The following is a 21,127-nucleotide window of genomic DNA, read 5'->3' as shown; positions in this document are numbered from 1 at the left end:
GGACTGAGCCCTTAACCTGTGGGATCTGACACTATCTCCAGGTAGACAGTATTCGAATTGAGTAGAATTGTAGGACACGCAGCTGGTGTCAGAGAATTGCTTGGTGGTATGGGACACCAATACACACTGCATGTTAGGAGCACAGTCGTTAAGGAGCTAAGATATTTTGGAGGAAACTAGAAGGAAAAAGCAGGTCTCAGGAGGATCTGAAGGTAGGGCCAATATTTCCATCATAAAACATTTTGTCTTGATTTGTACGAGTACATCAACAAATTTGAGAATGAGGCCCCAGAATCCCAACCTGAATATAAGATAACAGTTGGGAGAAGTCCTGATTTCAAATATTCAAATGCACATCCTGGTTTGGGGTTCAGAAGATATGGCTACCATGGCTGATAATATGGAAAATTCTGGCTTATAATGTTGAGTCCAGTGTTACAAGTAGTTGTCTCAACTTCAACATAACTCTTCTAAATTACTGAATTTGAGTAGTAAAACTGTCAGGTTTACTAGAATGAGTTGGCTCTAAAAGGTACTCCTTGGTTATTAACGTCAGACAAGAGTATCTACCATTGGTTGGAGACTGGATGTCAAATAGAACACTCTTTATGGTAGCACATTTGATGCTAAGATCATCTTTCCAACAAATATATGAACCATTATTGTGTTGAACTTATTCAGGTGCTGATTAAGACGTTTCTGGTTATCAAAATCCTGGATAACAGGAGTTACTGTTTAAAAGCCTAAATTTGCAAAACAGGTACTTTTGAAAGAAATGGGAGACTATATGAAAGGATTCTTTGCTTTATAAAAATATTTACTAAGGTTGTCTTTAGGTAAGGACCATCTTTTGAGAATTCAAATATAATCATATGTATAAAAGTATTAGGTAAAAAAATATTTAGGAACCCGTATTTGTTACATGAAAAGAGGCAGCCTTGGGCTGAAACTGGACATGCATTATTCTAAATGTTCCCAGTGCCTAGTGACATCAGCCCAACCCAAACTTGCTTATGCTGCATTTCCCCAAATTCACCACTTTGGAGATGTCTGTCATACCTGTGTTAAAAAATATTGACTTGTATAACTTTTTTTTTTTTTAATTTTATTGGGGGACAGCCATGGTCATTGGTTACACATTGCTTTCATGCTACAATGGCATAGTTGACTCTTTTTAGGGAGGGCGCAGCTCACAGTGGCCCATGTGGGGATTGAACCAGCAACCTTGGGGTTATCAGCACCATGCTCTAACCAACTGAGCTAACTGGTCACCCTGACTTTTTATTAAACTTAGTTTCTTACTAAGCATAACGAAAACACAATTTTTTTCTTTAATGTATGTTTAAATGGATACATGGCTTTAAATTTTTTTTATAAGTTCATAGATATTCAACTGAAAATCAGCCGATGCTCTTCGTAGTACATGAAGCCATACTTTAAGGCTCAGTAAAAGGGGGTTATTGAATGGAAAACCAGCCCTTAACTTGTTTTCTCAGTGGCAAGTGTGGTATGTGACCTTGACCAAGTCACCTGGTTTCCCTTGCCCCAAGGTTTCCACTAGAAGAAGCCCATTAGCCAGGCCAGCTCCCTAGCCACCTCACAAGAATACCAGGACAAAAAGCATGAAAGATGATAATGGACCACAATGCACCCACAGTAATCAGGGGTGCTCGGTGTCATTCACCCACTGTGAGCTGAAGGCCTCTTTCCAGCTGGCTAGCTGAACACTGGAGCCAGAGAGCTTGGGACCTGGAGCTATGGAGGTCATAGCAGGCGACTGGGGAACTATAACAGGAACTTGGCACTGAAGTGCTTTTCTGGTTCTAAAATCTATTACAGATACATTAAGTAAAGTTGGCTCTAATGAGGTAACTAAAATCACTAAAACCCTGTGGGGATAAACCAAGAGCTGGGCTACCGGAGGTTTAAAAACCCATGTCCCCAAGAGTGTCCCCAAGGAGCCCAACCAACCTCCTCGTTTTTACTGCCTTGTGTTCAGTCTGCGGACTCCTGAGACCACCCTCTCTACCACCTGCCGTCCACCTGGGTCTCATGGGAAATGGAAACAAGGCTAAAGACACAGAGGTCTTTGGCTTACCCTGGGCTCCCCAGGTTTACTGCCCCCATGGCTGGTTTCGCTCTGATATGAATGAAGTGGCAGTCTGCCATGTTTGTTTGTCTTACCCAGAGGAAAAAAAAACACGTTACATGATTCACCAGCCACCCTTTTCCCACACCCTTCTGCGGATGTAACTGGAAGTCCACATCCTTAAAAGACCTAGAACAGGGCCTGGGGCAGGGTGGGGATAATCTCTACCTTATTGAAAAAAAATCAGTTTTATCAGGAAGGGACAAACTGCCAAACCTTAGGTCCAACTGACCAAATCAGGCAGATCTACAGCTGCCACCTTAGGTGCCCGCAAATGCTGAAGATGACATCACAGGGATTCTTCCTCACCTGTGCCTCAGAGGCCTGGCACTGGGAACCTCAGGAAGCAGCGATCAGGGACCTTCGGTATTAGCTCACCCAATCCCTGAGGTCACTAAGAAGAAAACATCTTCGTTAAGTGGTGGACCTAAGACCAGTGGCCTTTACAAAACACCACAAGGGGACCCTGGCATTACCTGTCCATCAGTCCCTGTGTGACGGTTAAGAGGCATAACTGGAGCAAAATGGGAGATGCCACTTCTTAGCTGTGTGACCTAGGGTAAATTACTTAACTTCTCTGTGCCCTCATTGTCTCATCTATAAAATAGAGGCTGTGAAAGCTAATGAAGATAATACATGTATGTGCTCACTAAGCACTTTAATATTATAAGACTTAACAAATGTTAGGTTTTTAAAAATTATTATTAGATTGACCAGGGTTTCAGGAGAAATATCACCTCCTCAATCCCTGAATTAACAGACATCTCCCCAATATCCAAACATGGCAGCTCACAGAGCAAAGAGTTCAGGTTTTAGAGTTACCCAGGTCTGGATCTATAGCCTGGCTACCATAACAAAATAGCACGTCCTGGGCATACTAGGTGGCCTAAACAACAGAAATGTATGGCCTCACAGTTCTGGAGGCTGGAAGTCTGAGATTAGGGTGTCAGCAGGGCTGGTTTCTTCTAAGGCCTCTCTCCTTGGCTTGCAGATGGCTCTCTTCTTGCTGTTTCCTCACATGGTTGTCCCTAGGTCTGTGTCTATTCTGCTGTCCTCATCTCCTCTTCTTTTAAAAACACCAGTCATATCGGGTTAGGGCCCACCCAAAGGACTTTGTTTTACCTTAATCACCCCTTAAAGGGCCCCATCTCCAAACACAGTCACGTTTTGGGGGTTAGGACTGCATCATGCCTTTTTGGGAGCATAAATTCAACTCATAACATCACGGTAGATTACCCTTCTTCCTCTTTAGGCAAGAAATATGTAGAACTCCATAAATCCTCATCCAGGGCACTGTGCTGGGCCACAGTGAATTGGTTTTGAATCTGGGGAGATGTCCAAAATGAGCAACTGCCCTTCCTTATTCTACAAATATGCATTTTGCTGGAAAACGTTTTTGTTTTTTTTTTGGTTTTTTCTTCTTCTTCATGGAGCATGGGGCCCGTACTCCCTGGCCCTATGGGAAATCCACAGATGACTCAGACTAGAATAGTATCTTCAAGGTGCTTATGATCTCAGAGAACAGACCAGGCAAGGATCCAAGGAATGACAGGAGTGACAGAAAGTGCTAAGTGCCCTAAAGATTTACACACCAAATGCTAGGGCGGAAGAGGAGGACAAAATGACCATGTGAACAGAGTGTAGAAGAGCCCAGAGGGGGCAGATTTGTCCCAGGGGGTTGGGTGGTCTCCCATGGCCTGGGCTGTTTGTATGAAGGTGGTGATGGTTTGGAAAGGGGAAGGTGGTGTCCGCCACCAGCTTCCCATAGTCTGCATTCCGGAGGGTCAGAGTGCCCAATCAGTGCGTGTCAGAGACCTGACTCTGCAGGATGCAAGGTGCTCATGCACACAGAGAAGCAATTTCCTCTCTCAGTCTCCACGGCCAACTGCAAAGGTGACCTCTGTCTGCCATGACCAGCCAGAGCCTCAGTCTCTCAGGCGTCTCCAGTCCTTCTGTCAAGGCACTAGCTACATACGCTCCCTTCCTCTGGACAATTCTGCCTGCGGGGGCTCTCCACTTGGCCCCAGTGGCAGGAACGTTGGAGGTGCTACTGGGGGAAAGGGGCATGGAACCCACCTATTAAGACCACACAAGGGGCATCCATGGGACACGTGGGGTCCTATACTACAATATTTCCTGTGGGTTAAGAAATAATAATTACTAGAAAAGGTAAAACTATAGTGAAGTAAAGCAGATCAGTGGTTGCCAGAGCCAGGGGGTGGGTTTGGTTTTTTTCCAACCTCAATTATCATGAGGTGTAAAAAATTATATCTCAATAAAGCTGATACCTCCTCCAAACAAATAAAATAATATTGAAATCTGGTGAGGCAAATGTTACTCATTGCTTACCCAACCATCATTCCTCTCCCCATTTCCCTGCAAGCAGAGCTCACCTCTACCTATAGATGAGGCAGAAAACACCAAGATTTGCTTTCCAGACTCTACTGGAGCTGAGGCATGGGTATTGACCCACTTCTCTTCAATGGGGCTTGGTGGAAATTCTAGCAGGAAATTCTGAGAAATTTTTCTCTCCCTGATAAATTAAGACACAAGGAGGAACTCACCTTCCTGCCTGCCTTCGGATACAGTTACATGAGAATGTGATGCCTGGAGCAGTGGCAGCCTTGCTGTGACCATGAGGGGACAAATTTGAGGATAAAGGCCAATATGCTGAAAATGGTGGCCCAGAAAGTTAGAATGAGTCCTTAAACTTATCACTGACCCACTGAATTAATCAACCCTAGCACCCCTATCTTCAGACTTGGGGCTATGTGAGTCTATAAACACCTTTTTTTTTTTTTAAGACACTGTTTATCCAGCATTCTGTTGCTTGTAGCCAATAACATTCTACAAGCCAGGTGGTTTTCATCTCTCCAATCTTCCATCGCCAACCCCAAAACTGAGATCACGGTGAGATAGAAGACAGGACCTTGGGGCTGGAAACTGAACCCCACCAGAATCCTGAGTCCACGGTCCCCACCGATAATGCTTTCCTCTCCAGTTCCTAAAAAAAATGAGGAAACAGATGCTGGTTTCTCTTGTGGGCGAGTCCCTCCCCCCCATCACCCCTACGTGCATCCTGCAGTATAAGTGATAACAGTGTCAGGTATGGCCCGCAGGCATATACCCTCTCTGGTCCGTGTGGCCATAAGCACTCATTTGCCCAGGTCAATCCCAGTTTATATCTGGGTCCCAGCATGGTTATTAATGGCACCCCTTTCACTCCCAAAAGTGTCTCCTTGCCCACAAAAAAAATGAGTCACCTCTGGCTGGCTCAGCACACTATGCTTTCTCCATACCAAATAATTCCCACACGACACAAGCATGATGCCATTCCTTTTTCCCCACCAAGTTGAAGATGGAGGCAGGGGTCCTGCCAGACCCACCAGAGTCTGTCTCACCTGTTCAGAACCTGACAGACACACAGCAGGCGTGTGAGGTACACCCGCTAAACTGAACCAAATGTTCACAGGGCGAGAGCCTTAAGCTAAAGGGAATGAGGCAAATGAGTACAACATGAGCATGAGGAACAATTTTTAGAGGAAAAAGAGGAGAAATTGGGAGCTTTCCCAGAATCCCTGATGCTCCCCACCGAGCCCTGCCAGCACAGGGTCCGATGTGAAACTGGCAGCGCACATCCGGGCATCCAGCTGGCTGATGCAACCTTGCTCTAAAGGCAATTCCTGCACCTCGCAACCTGTCATGGCCCCTAATGAAGAGATGACCAAGGGATGCCGACCATCCTGTAGAGCCAAAGGAACAGAATACTTTTGCTCTTTGAGAGAGTCCAGGGCACTGGAGGCCAACACCCAGAGACAAACTGAAAAACACTTTGATTGTGAACACCACCCTGTTTGGATATTCCAGGAGGCCATTTTCTTGATCTCGTGGTTTAAAATTGGAAGTATCTCAGCAAATGCCCATGAATATGGCAAAGGCCTGTGGGTTCTCAGCTAGTGGTGAGATCATGGCATTGCTACCCCAGGGGAAGGCCCTATAAGGGAACAGCAAGGGGAATGTCAGCTCCACCCAGTCCGGATGGAACCACACACATTTTTTCTGAATAGCTTCAGGGCTCAATTGTCACAGCGACAGTTAGGCATTTCCATGTCTCTGCCCCTGTCTCTCCCTCACAGAAGTGACTTTTATTCAGTGAGGCATACAGAGAGCACCTAGCACTGTGCCTGGTACATAACAGATACTCAGTGAACACCAGATCCCTGAGTCACGTACTTATACGCTGACATGTGTTTTGGGAGCTGGAAGAAAGAGCCTGCAGTGTGTGCTGTTGCTTCTCTCACGGTAATCTGAAAAGCCCTGAGCCAAAGCTTCTCAAAACGTCTGCATCACAGACTGCATCTATGCAGCCAGCTCGGCGAGCCTTCCATCTAATCTTCAAAAGCTCCTTCTGTGCTAAATAAGTTAGGATAGAAGTTGGCTGGATTGTCACAGGATATTAGCTTGACAAATTAAGGTCCTTCTAGCAGAAGCAAGCAGGATGGTGAAAAGGCCGGGAAAGCATCTCTCACAACAGCTGAGGGGCAATGGGTAGAAATGGCAGGGTGGTGGCTGAGGCTCATATAAAGCCTTTCCAGCAGCAAAAGCTTCTATTATCGTAAGAGGAGGTGCTGCCTTATAAGCAGTACCCTCCGGCCATAGGAAGCATCTGAGTGAGTGGTGATGTAGTTAGGATTGACACACAGGATGGGGGATTGGCTAGGTGACCTCTAAGATATTTCCCCAATTTGAAATTCTAGAAACTCAAGAATCTGGGCTTGGGGGAGATGGTGTGACGCATGGTCTGGGGCGTAAGTAGCAGCTGGAATCTGCATAGGGTACCCTTAAGGGGAACCTGGACAAAAGCCTCAGCTGTAAGGACCTGGTCTGAGTAAACGGTAGGGAGAACATTCTGGCCTTCCTGGACTGGTGTCTGCAGGCTTCTGCTAAGAGATGAAGTCCTGGGGCAGGAACGGCCCTTGACACAGCCCTGCACAGGCCTTCACCAGGGCGCAGTGGTCTCCAAAGGCCCTTTTAAAAGGTTTGGACCCAGGCCTCTCTCTCCTCCTCCTCCTCACTCAGGCCATCCAGGCCCTGCAGCATCTCTCCAAGGTAAAGACCCAAGTCAGCAAAGGGGAAAGAGCCCTGGAATCTTCCTGCCGCTCCTGAGAGACTAGAGCCCACAGGCTGGGGGACCCTGGCTGCCAGAGGCTTTCTATGCTACCGCGTTTTCCTGAAAATAAGACCTAGCCGGAGAATATGCTGTAGCTAGATTCCTCCAGGATATGGAGAGCACGCACCCTTCATATGAGGGGTTTATGACCTGTTTCAGGGAGAAGGGTGCCCTTTCCACTAACTCCCTCAGCTTAAAATATTCAGTATGTCAAAGTGCCATATTTTGGCACCTAAAATCATGCGAGGGCTTATTTTCTGGCTAGGTCTTATTTTTGGGAAAACAGGGTAATTGAGCGACCTCCAAATCGCATGTATAGTCAGTAGATATCCAAAGCCATAACAGGTCTGAGGTTTCCCGTTTCCAGGGAACATTTTTCCCCACCCCAAATCCAGACCAAGACTGTCCCCTTCCCCTCCTTCTGTGACGATGGGCTAATTGTCTAGCCCATCCTTTCTCCAAGCATGCAAACCTTGGCAAGGGCCTATTTTAGGCAGGGCTCTCCACTCAACTCCCAGTCTCACCTCTGGCCCTGGAGAGGTCATCAATGCTCAACCCCCTTTGGTTCTGAGGCCAGTAACCACCCCTCAACACCCCCACCCCCATCCCCACCCCTAGGACTTGCCTAGCATAAGAAAAGTGCAAGCTTCCTGTCCACACTCACTTTTGAGTCCTCTGGTTTCTCCTTACATCCTATGAGCTCAGCTCTCCTTTGAAAGGATGCTAGTTATATTTTGGACAGCATTTCTAGGTATAATACTTCGTAGTTGGAAGGTTGAAGATTTTGACTCTGCTGTGGTACTAAAACTAATCTAAATTGGTGTTGGGGATACCCTCTTTGGACTTGTTCATGGGAACCTTCCCTGGCTGACCTCCCACCCCAAACAACTAACTCTGGCCACATCCCTGCAGATCCACAGATGTAGGGTGAACACCTACTATGTGCCAGGCACTATCTTAGGCCCCAAGGCTTCAAAACTGAAAAAGACTGAAGCTCTGCTAAAACACGTCGGCTCTATAAAAATGCAGTATGGCAGGGCAAGAAGTATGTGCAGCGTTCTCCCATTTAATTTGCACTCTCCTGTTTGCCCGGGTTGTTACAGCTTTTAGTGGCTTCCTATGTCCACAACTTGGCTCCCAAGGAGACTGCCTGCTCCCCTGAAGCAGGGTCCACATCTCCCCTTCTCTTTACTCATGCCCCGGGGGTCTGGGGCAGCGCTGTGCTCACCACGGATGTTAAATGTGAAAATGCCTCTCCCCTAACTCGCTCTAATGCTTCCAGCTGAAGCTAGCTCTCGGCTGTTGCTGGATTCTGCCAGCTGGGCCTCCAGCATGACACAGCATCCCTGCCTGGCTTCCCTAATGACAGCGGCAGGCGTGACAAAGGATTCTCTGACAATAGGAGGAAGAGGTCTCCTCTTATTGTCTACAGCAGCCCCCACCATGGGCCGCTCAGCCCCAAACCTTTCCCTGCTCCTAGGCCTGTGCTCCTGTCCACACTGCTTCCTCGGGCTTCTATTCTGTGTGTCATGTTGACTGGAAGACAGAGCCATTGGACGCTGCTACCAGCCATTCAAATTCAACACATCTAACACTGAACTCCACACAATCCTCTGTCTCACCCCAATCCCAGCAGACCTGCTCCAGCAACTGCAAGTTCACACCTGGGAAAAGGCTGCCATCACCAACACAGTGAGGTCAGAAATCTGGGAGTCACTGGGACTCCTCCCTTATTCCCCAAAGCTAAGCAATAACTGCAGACTTCACTCCCCAAATATTTATGATATCTGACTGTCATCCATCCCCATATGCATGACCCTGGTCCTAGGCCTCAACCCCTGTGACCTGGATACCGTATAGAGCCTGTCATTCCCTTACCAGCCCAGAGGCCGCCCAGCTCCAAGTCATGTTCCCTTCTGATCCATGGTGGCATGCCTGGATTCTGCTTAAAGCCCTGTCCCCCATGCTCTAGCTGCAGACTAAATGCCCCGGTCCTCAGCCAGGCTCACAAAGCTCCTCAGATCTGAGCCTTGTCTGCCTCTCTGCCCTTGTACTTGACCTCACTGCTTCCATCCCTTCACGTAGGCAGACAGCCTCAGGCGTCTACACCTTTGCACACACTGTCCCTTCCCCCAATGTCCTCCTATCGCCTCTTCTGGCTAATTCCTTTTCACCCATTCAGACTTAGCTCCTGTACTGTCTCCCTTAGGAAGCCCTTCCTGATCGGAAGCTGGAACAGGTGCCTCTTGTCCATGCTACTCTAAGTGCCTCAGAACTTTCGCTACCACTGCACTTATCCCACCGCACTGAAGTTAACTGTTTAAGAGTCTGTCTCTCCTGCCAGACAGTGGGCTCCCTGAAGGCAGGGGGGGGCTGTACCTGTTCACTGTGGTGGCCCCAGGGCCTGGCACAGACCAGGCATAGAAACGGAGTCCAATCACTATTAAGAAGCTCCTTCTGGCTACCAGGTGATCCGCTGAACCTCCTTGTCTGCTCCACCCCTAGCCCACGCACACACAACCTCCCCTTTGCCATTTCTACACCATTGCCATAGCTGAAAACCTCCTCTAGGTGTTCCACAACCCCAGACCTACTCCCCAATTCACCTCTTCCATGAAATCATCTCAGACTGGCCCCAGCCCACATATCACTGCTATAACTGCATTCTGTTCTTTATCTATCCCACCCTCTGGGTAAGTTAGCACTTCTATCTGGCTCTGTGGCTGGATATGAGCCAACAGAGGACATAAAGAAGCTCTGAAAGTTTGAGGCCCTCCACTCACAAAACTATAATGACGATGTGACACTGCGGGACTCTTCAGAGCTGGGCAGTGGATTTGAAGCCTGAAGACCTGGGTTCAGAACCCTGCCCTACTAATTACGTGTGACTTCGGCATGTCACTAACCACAGCAGCTCAGTTTCCTCATCTGCAAAATGGGAATACTGACAACAGCCTCACAGGGCTATTGTAAAAAGCAGATGAGAGCAGTTGTGTGAACTGCTCTGCAAAGGGTAAAGTCAAATCAAATGATGGGTATTATAATAGTCTCTAGTGCCAATAATGCCCTACCCAACTCCACGAAACCCATCCCCGGTAGTTTTTGTCCTCACTTGAGTCAGGTGAGAATCAAATTAAATCTGTGATTCCTCTTTCTAGAAAAATGCACATACATAACAGCTTTGCAAACACTTTCAGGAGGTTCCTTAAGGACCCTGTCGTGGGACTGGAAAGCCACATACCAAACTTAAGAGTGCTGGAGGCCCCAAGACCCACCACCTCTCCCAGATTCCTGGATACCAAAGATGAAAGATAGGGCAGAGAAGGCCAATCTCAAAGGAAAGCAATTTCAAGACTACAAGATGAATTTCAGAGCCTTTCCCGAAACGAGACGAGAGGGAAAAAGAAGATGTAGAGTTCTCACTCTTTGGGGAGTAAGAACCCCACTCTTTTTTTCCAGAAAGCATCATGGTATAGAGAAAGAAGACTGGATGGACATCAAAATCTAGGATCTCCTGTCCTACTCTGCCAAGGGCTCCCGGCCATGTTGCGCATGGCATTTCACCCCTCTGAGTCTCGAGGTTCTCACATGGAGATCAGCTTGTCAACAAGGTCTTCCCAGCTCTGGGTGTCTAGGATCTGAGGATGGGTCTGTTCTCACCCTGTTGTGAAGCATAGTTCTGGCTCAGGTTGCATTCAGAAATAAGAGTCAGATGTTGACAGTCAGCATGGTGATAATTCAGAGAGGAGGCCACCATTGTGGCACTGTTCTAAATTAGACGACTTGCAGGACGGAGCAGGAGGGCAGAAGAGCAAAAGCCTGCATGTGAGCAGCTGAGCTCAAGTGACCAGTGAGTCAGCAGTGAGGCCCAGAAGTAGAAGATTCCCCCAAAAGAACATCAAGAGGGGCTGCCACATTATTGGGTAAGCTATGCAGAAATGCCATTGTGTTTGGAGAATTCCCAAAAACTGCGATTTGCCCGTCTGTTTGTGCCTCCTGTTCTCTATCTGGGCCCAGGATTTTCTCTCCATCCTAACCATCACCTCCTGCTTCCTCCTTCGTGATCTGAATTGCAAACAACAGAACCTTAAAACAAGGGCAGCAGACCCTGCAATTGAGAAGAAATTGGGGTACAATGTCAGGGACCCCAAAAGTGAGTTTCAGGATAAATAGATGAAGAGCGGACCCATATCAAAACATCTACACAGACGTGTAAGACAGAAACTAAACCCAGGAAGGGCCTGAGTGAGACCTTCACCAAAGCCACAGCCTATCACTGATGATAGCCTATCACATCAGAGCAGGACCATGGAGAACTTGTCAGCTCCTCATTGCTCAGCAGAGTAACCTGTTGGGTGGCTTCAGGGTCATTTCCTAACTTCAGGGGCAGGGTCTAACTTCTGCAGAAGGATATACAGTATCTCTGGGCCCACCTGGGAGATCTGGGGTTACAGAGACATTAGGCTTTTCTTCCTCTGTTACTTCCTTCTGCATTTGCTCTAGGATAGGAACTGGCATTTTGAGTCCCATGCAACCAACATATGTGAAACTGACAATGTCCCAGAGTGAGTGATCGAAAATATTTATGATTTGTTCCCTCCTACAGGGTCTGAATCATTGGTTTTATTGCATTGTAACTTTGCTCTTTCTGCTATACCATCTTTGTGTGCCCCAAACACAGTAGCGTATCTAGCCTAAGGCATTTGCTCAATAAACATTTGCCGGACTTAAAATCTTGCATTTGTCTGCACAGCTAGAATATGTTTTTTGGCAAGCAGGGACGACGGTATGTTAAATTTTCTCTGTATGCACTTCAAGCTGTACAAACAGGTAGGTGCTCGGTACATATTTGGGAATGAATGGTTGATTAGTTGGCCAAACCTAATAACCCTCCAAGCTGTGTCTGAAAATCTACATGTATACAAACTCTGGAAAATACATACGGGCATTTAGGAGTTCTTTTGGGGCTTCCCCATCCTTGGAGATGGAGGGGGGCAAGGAGTATCACCTGGGATGGTTCCTCAGGGGATACTACACTCTAAATCCAATTGTTTTGAAACCAGTAACTAAAGAATAAACCTTGGACCCAATAAAGACTCCATGAACACACTCATATGAGCATAGGTATGTACTACATAAATATGTATACCATATGCATTTATTACATGTAGGTGTGATTCTGGAATATACTGGATGTGTCAAAGCTGATAACCTTTCATAAACAGCAAATTTTGAGACGAGCGATAATAACAGCAATGCAGGCTTCTGTTCTTTAGTGGCTGTTATCATTAGGACTGATAGCGAGTCAAGAGTTTTGACTAAGACTAGCTAGCAGTATAATTGATCCCTTTTCTCTGGTTCAGTACCTCCTGGGGTGTCAAGAGCGACTGGGGAAGTAGAGTGGCCATTATTTCAATTAAAAGCCATAGGCTGAGAAAAGAAATCACGAGAGGGGGAGAGTAGCCCTTCTCCCACTGAGAGACCTTAGGTAAGTTATGGCACTTTTTGAGCCCCGTTGTGCTCATCTGTAAAATGGGGTTAATACTCCTCACTTCACAGGACCCTCTTAATAAGCACAATGATATAAGTGGGGGAGGGAATTGCCCTGTAAAGTAATAAAAGATATTATTATTCTAGCAATCTGTTAATCACTGAAGACACTGTACCCCAGAATGCATTATAAAATTACTGCCTCGACGCATATTATCCAGGACAGACACTTGACACAGCAGATGAGGGGATCTGTGTGTAAATCGAGTCCTGTTTCAAATACTCCAAGGGAGTTTCCTCAGGCAATGTCAGTGCATCCCGTGAGGGAATGGACATCGTCTAAGGTCTGTTCCATGCATTTTGTTCCTGTATAACGAGGTTTTCTTGAAAGCCAATTTCCTCATGCGTTCTGAGCATGCTCGGAACCGGGATTCCTGAGGTTTCGGCGCAGACCCGGCGCTGGGCTGGAGGACCAGGGTCGGACACCCTGCAGCCCCTCCCCGCCCTCTGGGCGGCTCCTTCCTCTCTGCTCTAGCTCAGGAGGCAGTGGCGCTCGTGCTGTGTCACTTTCGCCTGCCAGAGCCTCCAGCCGCCGCGGAGCAGGCAGCTCCCGCGGCTTCCTCCCTTAGCGCGCGGGCCCATAGGCTCGATAATCCCCCAGCAGCTGAGCCCGAGCTCCGAGCGGGCGGAGCCAGCAAAAGCGTGCGGCCGACCGGGCACCCGGCAGCGGCGCCGGCGGCAGCACCGGGCTGGGCCCGGGCCGGGACCGCCCCGCAGCCTTTGGCCCGCAATGTCTCCACGACGAATTGGGAGGGGGGCGAAGAGCGCGCTGATTTCCTTCCAGGGTCTTTGAAGGCAGCGGCGGGCGCGGGCATGCGCACCCACGGAGTGCCTCGGGCAGGGGTCTACCGGAGCGTGGGGCGGGGACCGGGGGGCGACACGCGCGCGCCCGCGGCTCCTTCCAGCCAGGCCAGATCAGCCCCCAGCGCCACGGAGTAGGAGGCCAGTCTGGGGGGTCTGGGGACCTCGGGGACAAGGAGGGAGGGACCTCGTGTGTCTAACGCATCCCGGCCCGGGACTACTTCGCGAACCGGGCGCACACGCAGCCCTAGGGTATCCCCCGGCCCGGAGCCGCATGACCCTCTCTCTCCAAGTAACGCGGCCGAGGGCGCACGGACACACACACACAGGACTACGAGCCCAACTGGGATCACCAGGGTGCTGTACCGATCTCCACCGGAATCGGGGCCCACGCGCGTCCCCACTACGCTGCGGTCTGCGGTCCCCGCCCCACACACATGTCGGAGCGGTGTGTACACACACAAACAGCTGGGCGGGGGGAGGCGACGCCTCACTCCTGGGGGTGGGGGAACACACTAGGAGCCGCCAGCCATCCCTCTCCTTTACACACCGCACCCTTTCCCTGCTCACGGCTGCCCCCCAACCCCAACCCTGCAAACTCCAGGAAACCAAACAGCCAACGCCGCCCAGATGACGGGCTCGGGCCCCCGCAGGTCTTTTAACGTCAAAGGAAAGACATACCCAACTCAGACGCGCGGTCCCCGGGACACCTCCTCCAGAAGCACTCGGGTTCGGGCACAAGGCCCTCGGGGGCCGCAGACCGAGCCCCCGCCCCCTGCCCACCCTCCCCCACAACTGCCGTCCGGGACAGTCACCTGCTGTTCATCCTGAAGAACCCGAGCTGGAGCCCACCCCGCCTCCGTTCGGGTCTCTTGCCACCGCCAGCCCAGCTTTTCAGAGCCTGTCAACTTAACCCCCGCTCCGCCGGGTGGATCTAAACCCCAGGCCCAATTACACCGCGGTGACAGGAATAATAATAACATTGTACAAAAAAAGCCAACGGGATCACCACCGTGGGGAATGTCCAAAGCTGCGACCGCAACGGATCCATCGATTCGGTTTTCCTCCTCTGCTCCCATCCCCCGCGCCCCCCGCGGCCCGCGGGGCTCACCGTGGGACTGAGGGAAGGTGCAGCCTGTCTAGACGACAGACATCCCCGAACCCGCGGGGACCGGCGCGGACACACTCAAACACGGCTGCTGCCACAGACACAATCAATCACCAGAGGAGGGAGGGGCAGCGTGGAGACACGCTCTCGGGGTCCCTCCCTACACAAGGGCAGCGGCCTCCCGCCGGGAGCGGCCGCCGGGAGCAGCGCTCCCTACCTCGGTGGAGCGCGGTCAGACAGCTGCAAGTTTGGCTGCCACCAAACCAACTGCTAGATGCAGCAAATGCGGGCTTCACAACAAAAGGGAGAGGAATCACGCTCGCTCGCTCTCTCCCCCCGGTCGGAACACGGCACATGACAGCGGCTACACAGCGCGGCAAAAACGCCAGCCCGGCTCCGGCCGTGAGCCCCCCCAGAACCCTCCTCCCCACCGGAGCACCAGGGCTACGACTCCCCATGGGGCGGGGCACCCGGCAGGGAAGGGGCAAACCTCGGGAGAGGCGAGATGGTGGAGTGCGGTCCTCGACAGAGAGGGGCACCGCGGATGAGTGCGGACGCCTGGCTGCCCCCCGGCTCAGGGAAGGGAAAGGGGTAATTGTTTGGGGGCCGTTTCCCCGGATTTATCTATAAGCAAGCGCTCGTCACGCAGCCCTCCTCCCGGGTCCCCGATGCTATCGGCAAGCTGAGGTGACCAAAAGAGGGGGGCGGACGGGGAGGGATGCTCACCTCGGGGTTCCTCTGGCCGCCGCTCCGAGCCCGAGTCAGAGGTGGGGGAAGGGGGCAGGGAAGGGGAAGGGAGGAGGCTCGGGAGAGCCGACTCCTGGCGCGAGTTCCGCGCGTCCCGGCTGCCGAGGGGCTCGGGCGCCCCAGCGCACAGACCTAGCCGAGAGAGGAGGGAGGGAGGGAGGGAAGGGAATGAGGGAGGGAGGGGCGGGTGGAGGGGGAGGGAGTAGAGGAAGGAAAAAAATATATATCCCTGCTCTGACACAGGGAAAGAGAATGTAGGAGAGTGACGTCCAGGCCCCGCCCTCCCCTCCGGCCACGTGCAAAGACTTGAAAGGGAAGAGGACCGCGGGAAGCCTGCTGGGTAATGTAGTTCGCCTTTCTTTCCGGGGATGGCGGGCCTTGGAGAGCGCGGCGCTACGGGAACTCGGGGGATGCCGCCCAAGCAGCTGAGACGTCCCGGTCTAGCTGCACCGAAACCCGCACCCAACGCTCCCTCCCCCATGACGCTTTTGCGGCCCTGGATGGGGACCTCTGCGTTGGGAAAACTGTGGGCTCAGGCGCGGTCCAAGCTAGCTGGGAAACGTTTGGTTTTAGGGGCAGTAATGCTTTAAGGATAAGGACTTCCGTGCTTTAAGTGTAAACTCTGTCCTAATGGCAGATAAAAGGGAGCTTTGTGTATACACTGACCGGCCCAAGTGGCATTATTAATGCTGCATTAAATGCTACCGTCTGTTATTGAGATGCATATGTTATAATTAACATTTGAACATCTCTGAGGCAGGGGCGGGATGTTTCAATTAGATATGCACTTTGCAACCAATTAATTTTCCATTGGCCATGCTGTGGGCTGGGACGGGCGGATGTGGTAGCTGGAAGAAGAATGCAATGGAAAATCTAGTAAATCTCTTAATCAGATCACTAATGTTTTCAGAGATCTACTAGGTGCCCAGCACTGATCTTGGCACAGGAGAAATGTACAATGCTGTTCACCCCTCCAAGCAAGGGGGTTATAAACTCATCGAAGGAACTTTGTGACACAGAATAACTGCCATAGAAATTCATTTATTAATTCAGAGGACATTTCATGGTTAGTTTCTACAGACGGGACACATCTGGGAATGCCAAGACAAGTAAGACCCTCAGTCCCTGCCCTCAAGCTTCAAGTCTAGTGTAAGGACTACAGTCAGTGAAAGTACAGGGGATAAATCAACACGTAACATAGGGATAAGTGTAAAGTGCTAGGGAACCCTCAGATGTAGCAGTCAACCAGGACGGAGTGTGGATGGGGGTGGGAGAGGGTCAGGGAAGGCTTCCTGGAGGAGGTTTTTCACAAAAGCAAAGGAAGCAGTAGTCATCTGACTAAGGCTACAGGGTACAAAGGCTCGAAATGAGAGAGAAGACAATGAGTTTTGAAAGTCCCAGCAATTTGGCAGGGAGGAAGGGGCAGATTGATGGGGGGACGTTGGTAGAGGGTGAGTCTAGAGGGCAGAAGGAGTCTGGGACAGCTTCTCACTGGAGGTGGGGCATGAAGTGGACCTTGAAGGATGGGTGGGATTTCATTTTGTGTGGAGAGTTTGTGTTCCAGCCTTGAGGCTCAGCATGAGCCAAACCATGGAAGGAAAGCAAAGCAGTGTCCAGTCCTGTCCTGTAGAGTAGCTCATTTGACTCTTGTACCAAAGGGCACATGGGCATGTCATCCCCTGCCTTCTAGAGGGAAGCAGCAGGCCACAGCCCTGCATCGGTAAGTGGCAGAGTGGGTACTGGAAGTCAGTTGTCTGGGTGCCAGGCCCAGTTCCCCCAACCCCAAAGGGACATATTTAAGCATACCTGACTCTTCCCGCTGCCCCTCTTAGAATCTATGTCTCATTGGCTCAGCAATGTGTTATTTTTATGCTTCAACATCTGGATGGTTTTCTGGGTTTACAAAATATGTAACAAGTACCCGAGTCTATCCCCTCAGCAGATTCCCGTTTACCTACCCTTTGTTGTCAATGCTGTTTGCACATTGTGTGAGAGGCATGCCACCTACAAGGAAACAAGAATGGAATTGTCTGGGTCTTGGTTTTGCTTTTGCTTTCAATAACACCCCCAGAGGTGAGAGCAGGATCCCCCCCCCCAGAGGTAAGGAGAGGCTGAGCTAGGAGCAGAGTGCAAAACATCTTGTGGGGAGGACATGCCTCTCTTTGCGGTGTGCCTGGGGTGAGTGGGCAAGTGAGAACAGCACAGACTGAGAGTCACATCCCAGATGTGATATTCCTGGATCTGTGACCTTGGGCAGCTTACCTGACCTTCACAAGGGTGACCTTGGGCAGCTTAGTCAACACCTTTTCTTGGTTTTTCTTGGTGAGAACCAATGGCAATAATGCATATACACTGGCTCTGTCACATGGCAAATGCTCAGTGATGGTCAATTCCTGTCCTTGTCCTGGGGTCTTTCTGGGACAGGAGAATGATCCCTGAATTTTCCTTTCTGCAGCGTCAGGCCAGCAGAGCTGGTGCTGCAGGGAGGATCCCCCGGGGTGACTCATCTTCATGTGTGAGGTTAGGTTTGTTGTCAAGGAAGCTTTGCCTGGCTTTAGTCCTCACCTCCTGCTGGCCCAGCTCCCAACCCTCACCAGCTGACCATGGTTATGCCCTTCCCCTCCACACCCTCCTGCCCAAGGACCCCCATAGAGTGTCCCCACCCAAGGCAGTGTCCTGGGCTCCCACATTGCTTCTCCCTGCCTATTAAAATTTACCTCCTACTCTCCAGATCCTTAGAGCCTGGCTCTCTGCTTTCCCTCCAGTCTAATACCTTCACTAATTTATGACCAGATAGCCTTTTCACTATCTTGATATTCTTATCAAGAGCTCTCTGAAATGGCCTCTCATGATGGGGGTTCTTGGCTGGAATGGGGATCTTTGAGAGTAAGGCTTTGTGGCTCCCTCAGACCCACATTTCCAGTGTCGGAGGCCTGGGGCTTACTTTGTTCCTCATTTAGTGCCCGTTTTTATCTGTTCTGTAATTGGTCTTATCCCTCCCCTGCATGCAGGCTTAGAGCGGAGGAGCTGCTGGGTGCTGAGTCAATGAGCTTACACTGAAATTGTTTTAATTGTGGCAGATTGGAGTTGCCAAGAGTTGCTTTGTCTGATTTGTCGCCACATAGCCAAGAAATTAAGCACCGGAATGTTTCTCTCTGTCTTAAGCAGTTGCTTTTCCTAATCCATACTTTGCTAAGATACTAGCAAAAACATATATTTCTCCTTTTTCCCTGTTCCTTCTCCTTCCTCCTACCAGCCTTTCTTTCCTCCGTCAGTCAACACGATTATCGCAGGCCTGGTGGAAGCCCACCAGCGTACTGGGAGAGAAGTTACCTGCCTTCAGGAGCTGAGGAGACCAGGATGGCACCCATGAGATAACAGGAAAACTGACCCAAGAGCTACACTGTGAGGGTGATTTTAAACGAACAAAGGATTCCTAGAAAGCTGGAATGGTCAGAGAAGGCTTCTGGGAGGAAAGTGAAACTGGATCCATTTATAACTTTCCACAGGGAGAAGGTCAGCAGTGGTCTACATCCCAGTTTTGTAGCACTGGCCTAGGAGGCATTGCAGAAGTAGTGTCTCCAGGTGGACACTAGAGAGTGGGCTTATCAGGCATCAGTTTGGTGACCACCGACCCTGCAGAAGGAAGGAAGTTACCGGTCTCTAGTATCTATGCTCTGTTACTGTGGTGTTGGCCTAGAGAGATAATGCCTTGATAGAACCAGGTTACATTTCACCCAGGCCTCATCTCAGCTTCCACTACACAACCCCAAAGACCCATGCCTGAAAGGCAGGTGGAAAGTGATCCTCTAGGGTTGAAGCTCATGGTGGAGGAAGGGACATCAATAGAGAATGATGAGCTTAAGGAAAGCAGAAGCCAAGTAAGAATAAAACAACAGATATTTTATTGGGAGCATGCTATGCATGAGGCATTGCAATGCACTATGGGGAACTGTGTGAAACCGGGTTCCAGGTTCCACCTGACCCTACCTTGTGTGTGATATTTTCTCTCTTTGGGCCTCAGTTTTCACACTTATAAAAATGGGAGGGTTAGACTCTGCAATCTCTCAAATTATTTCCCAACCTGAAGTTTCCCTACAAGAAGTTTACAATCCAACAGGCAAAGGAAGCTATAAAATCAAGCAGCCAAAGCATGAATTTTAAGCTGTTTAATTCTAGCAGAGCAGGAAGGGTTTGTAATATTCATTAAACGAAGCCCTGAAGTCCATGAAGGAACAGAAGAAAACAGATTTTATCTTGCAAGATTCAAGGACAGTAAGTGAAGCCCATGAGTAGTCAGGCATTCCTTAAGTCCCTGAGAGTTCAAGATCAGAGATCAGACTTCACCAATCAGTGGCATGAGCGCCTCATCAATGGATGGCCTTGTGCATGATGAGGACCTGGGCAAAGATACACCCCCACATCTCTGCAAGAGACAAGTTTCATTGTCAGGGTACACTCTAGAGAAACTGTGCCACCCTCACCTGGGAGGGGTAACCAGGCTTATTGAAAGAGGGGTAGACACCTGATCCAAGGGATTCCAGGCCATTGGCTATAGGCTAGGACTTAAGTGTCCCTGGCTTTAGCAGACTGAGCCAATCAGATTCCCTCTTGCAAGAATCTGCAGGAAAAGGCTGAGAGACTTCTGCTCATTGGTGACTGTTCCTCAGTCAAGGGCGGGTGGGGGAAAGGGGCTTGTGGCCTTGGTGAGCCAGGTGTCAGATGAGTAAGCAGGGGAGGGTGGCCCAAGGGGGAAAGGAGGGAGAGGGAGAGAGAGAGGGGTCTAGAGCAGTTTTAGTTCCTAACTTTCCAATTCTGTCACAAGGTGATCTTAGATTCTTGATATCTCTACATAGTAATTCCCTTTAATTTGTGCTAGCTTGAGTGGGTTTCTGGTCTTTGTAATCCAAAGACTCACACCTAGAACATCCTGAAAGAGAGGAAATGCAGAGGAAGGTGTTTCGGCCATTCCAATTCGTGCCTTTCCTGAAGATGCCCTTCCATTTTCTATCCTAGATGCCTTCCTTTCCAGCTAGTTTATAACTCCTCTCCTCAACCTTATTCTAAAATGGCTGCAAAAATAATTTGGTCATGAACCTTCCACAACCTTTAAATCTCCTTTTCAAAGAACAATAGTTAATCTATGAATTGAGCAATTACTATTGGCCAGGTAACAAGTGAAACACTTTCTGTGCTTTATCTCATTTAGTGGACCCAGCAGCTTTTACAGTGGAAGGAACTGAGGCTAGGAGGGGTGACGTAACTTGCCCAGGGGCACACAGCCAGCAAGCAGGTGGTGGTACACACAGAGCCACTGAGCTTAACCATGTTCCTTTATCCCCAAATATCAGGATCCACCTTCTCTAAGCCTCTATCCAGCGCCTGTCTTCTATCTGAAGGAACCGCCCTGTCTTCCTCACTGATATATTTATAATGGGCTGGGTTTTTTTCTTTCAAATTGAGACTTCAGAGATGTGTGTTCATTTGTTTGTATATATCAGATGCCCCAAATGATTCTATGCCATAGGAGTGTGGCCTTTGTTCATATAACTCATCAGTCAAAAAAGTGTTTTGGGCCGGCCGAGTGGCGCGTTGGTTAAGA

The 21,127-nt window shown here is 49.7% G+C and overlaps 1 protein-coding gene and 1 long non-coding RNA gene across 7 annotated transcripts in view; one reads left to right on the top strand and one right to left on the bottom strand.

Annotated features, from left to right (window-relative positions):
- Window positions 1–15,735, bottom strand: part of CTIF (cap binding complex dependent translation initiation factor) — a 284,572-nt gene extending 268,837 nt beyond the window's left edge. For 2 of the 6 annotated variants that reach the window (XM_019652735.1, XM_019652734.1), the window contains exon 1: window positions 15,505–15,735. The gene's annotated coding sequence lies outside the window, so the exon portion shown is untranslated. Of the gene's footprint in view, window positions 1–14,781; window positions 14,860–15,504 lie in introns of those variants that run through there. The other 4 variants (XM_019652738.1, XM_019652739.1, XM_019652740.1 and 1 more) reach the window with 3 other exon arrangements.
- LOC109388216 (uncharacterized) lies at window positions 15,284–20,198 on the top strand. Its single transcript, XR_002125162.1, has 3 exons — window positions 15,284–15,369; window positions 15,769–15,865; window positions 18,782–20,198. It is a non-coding gene; the product is annotated as an uncharacterized LOC109388216 (long non-coding RNA).
- Window positions 20,199–21,127: the final 929 nt, after the last annotated feature.

This window comes from Hipposideros armiger, unplaced genomic scaffold (assembly GCF_001890085.2).
Source record: "Hipposideros armiger isolate ML-2016 unplaced genomic scaffold, ASM189008v1 scaffold_186, whole genome shotgun sequence".
NCBI classification, from domain to species: Eukaryota; Metazoa; Chordata; class Mammalia; order Chiroptera; family Hipposideridae; genus Hipposideros; species Hipposideros armiger.
The sequence above is the reverse complement of the archived record's forward strand: the minus strand, read 5'-3'. Positions and strand labels throughout refer to the sequence as shown.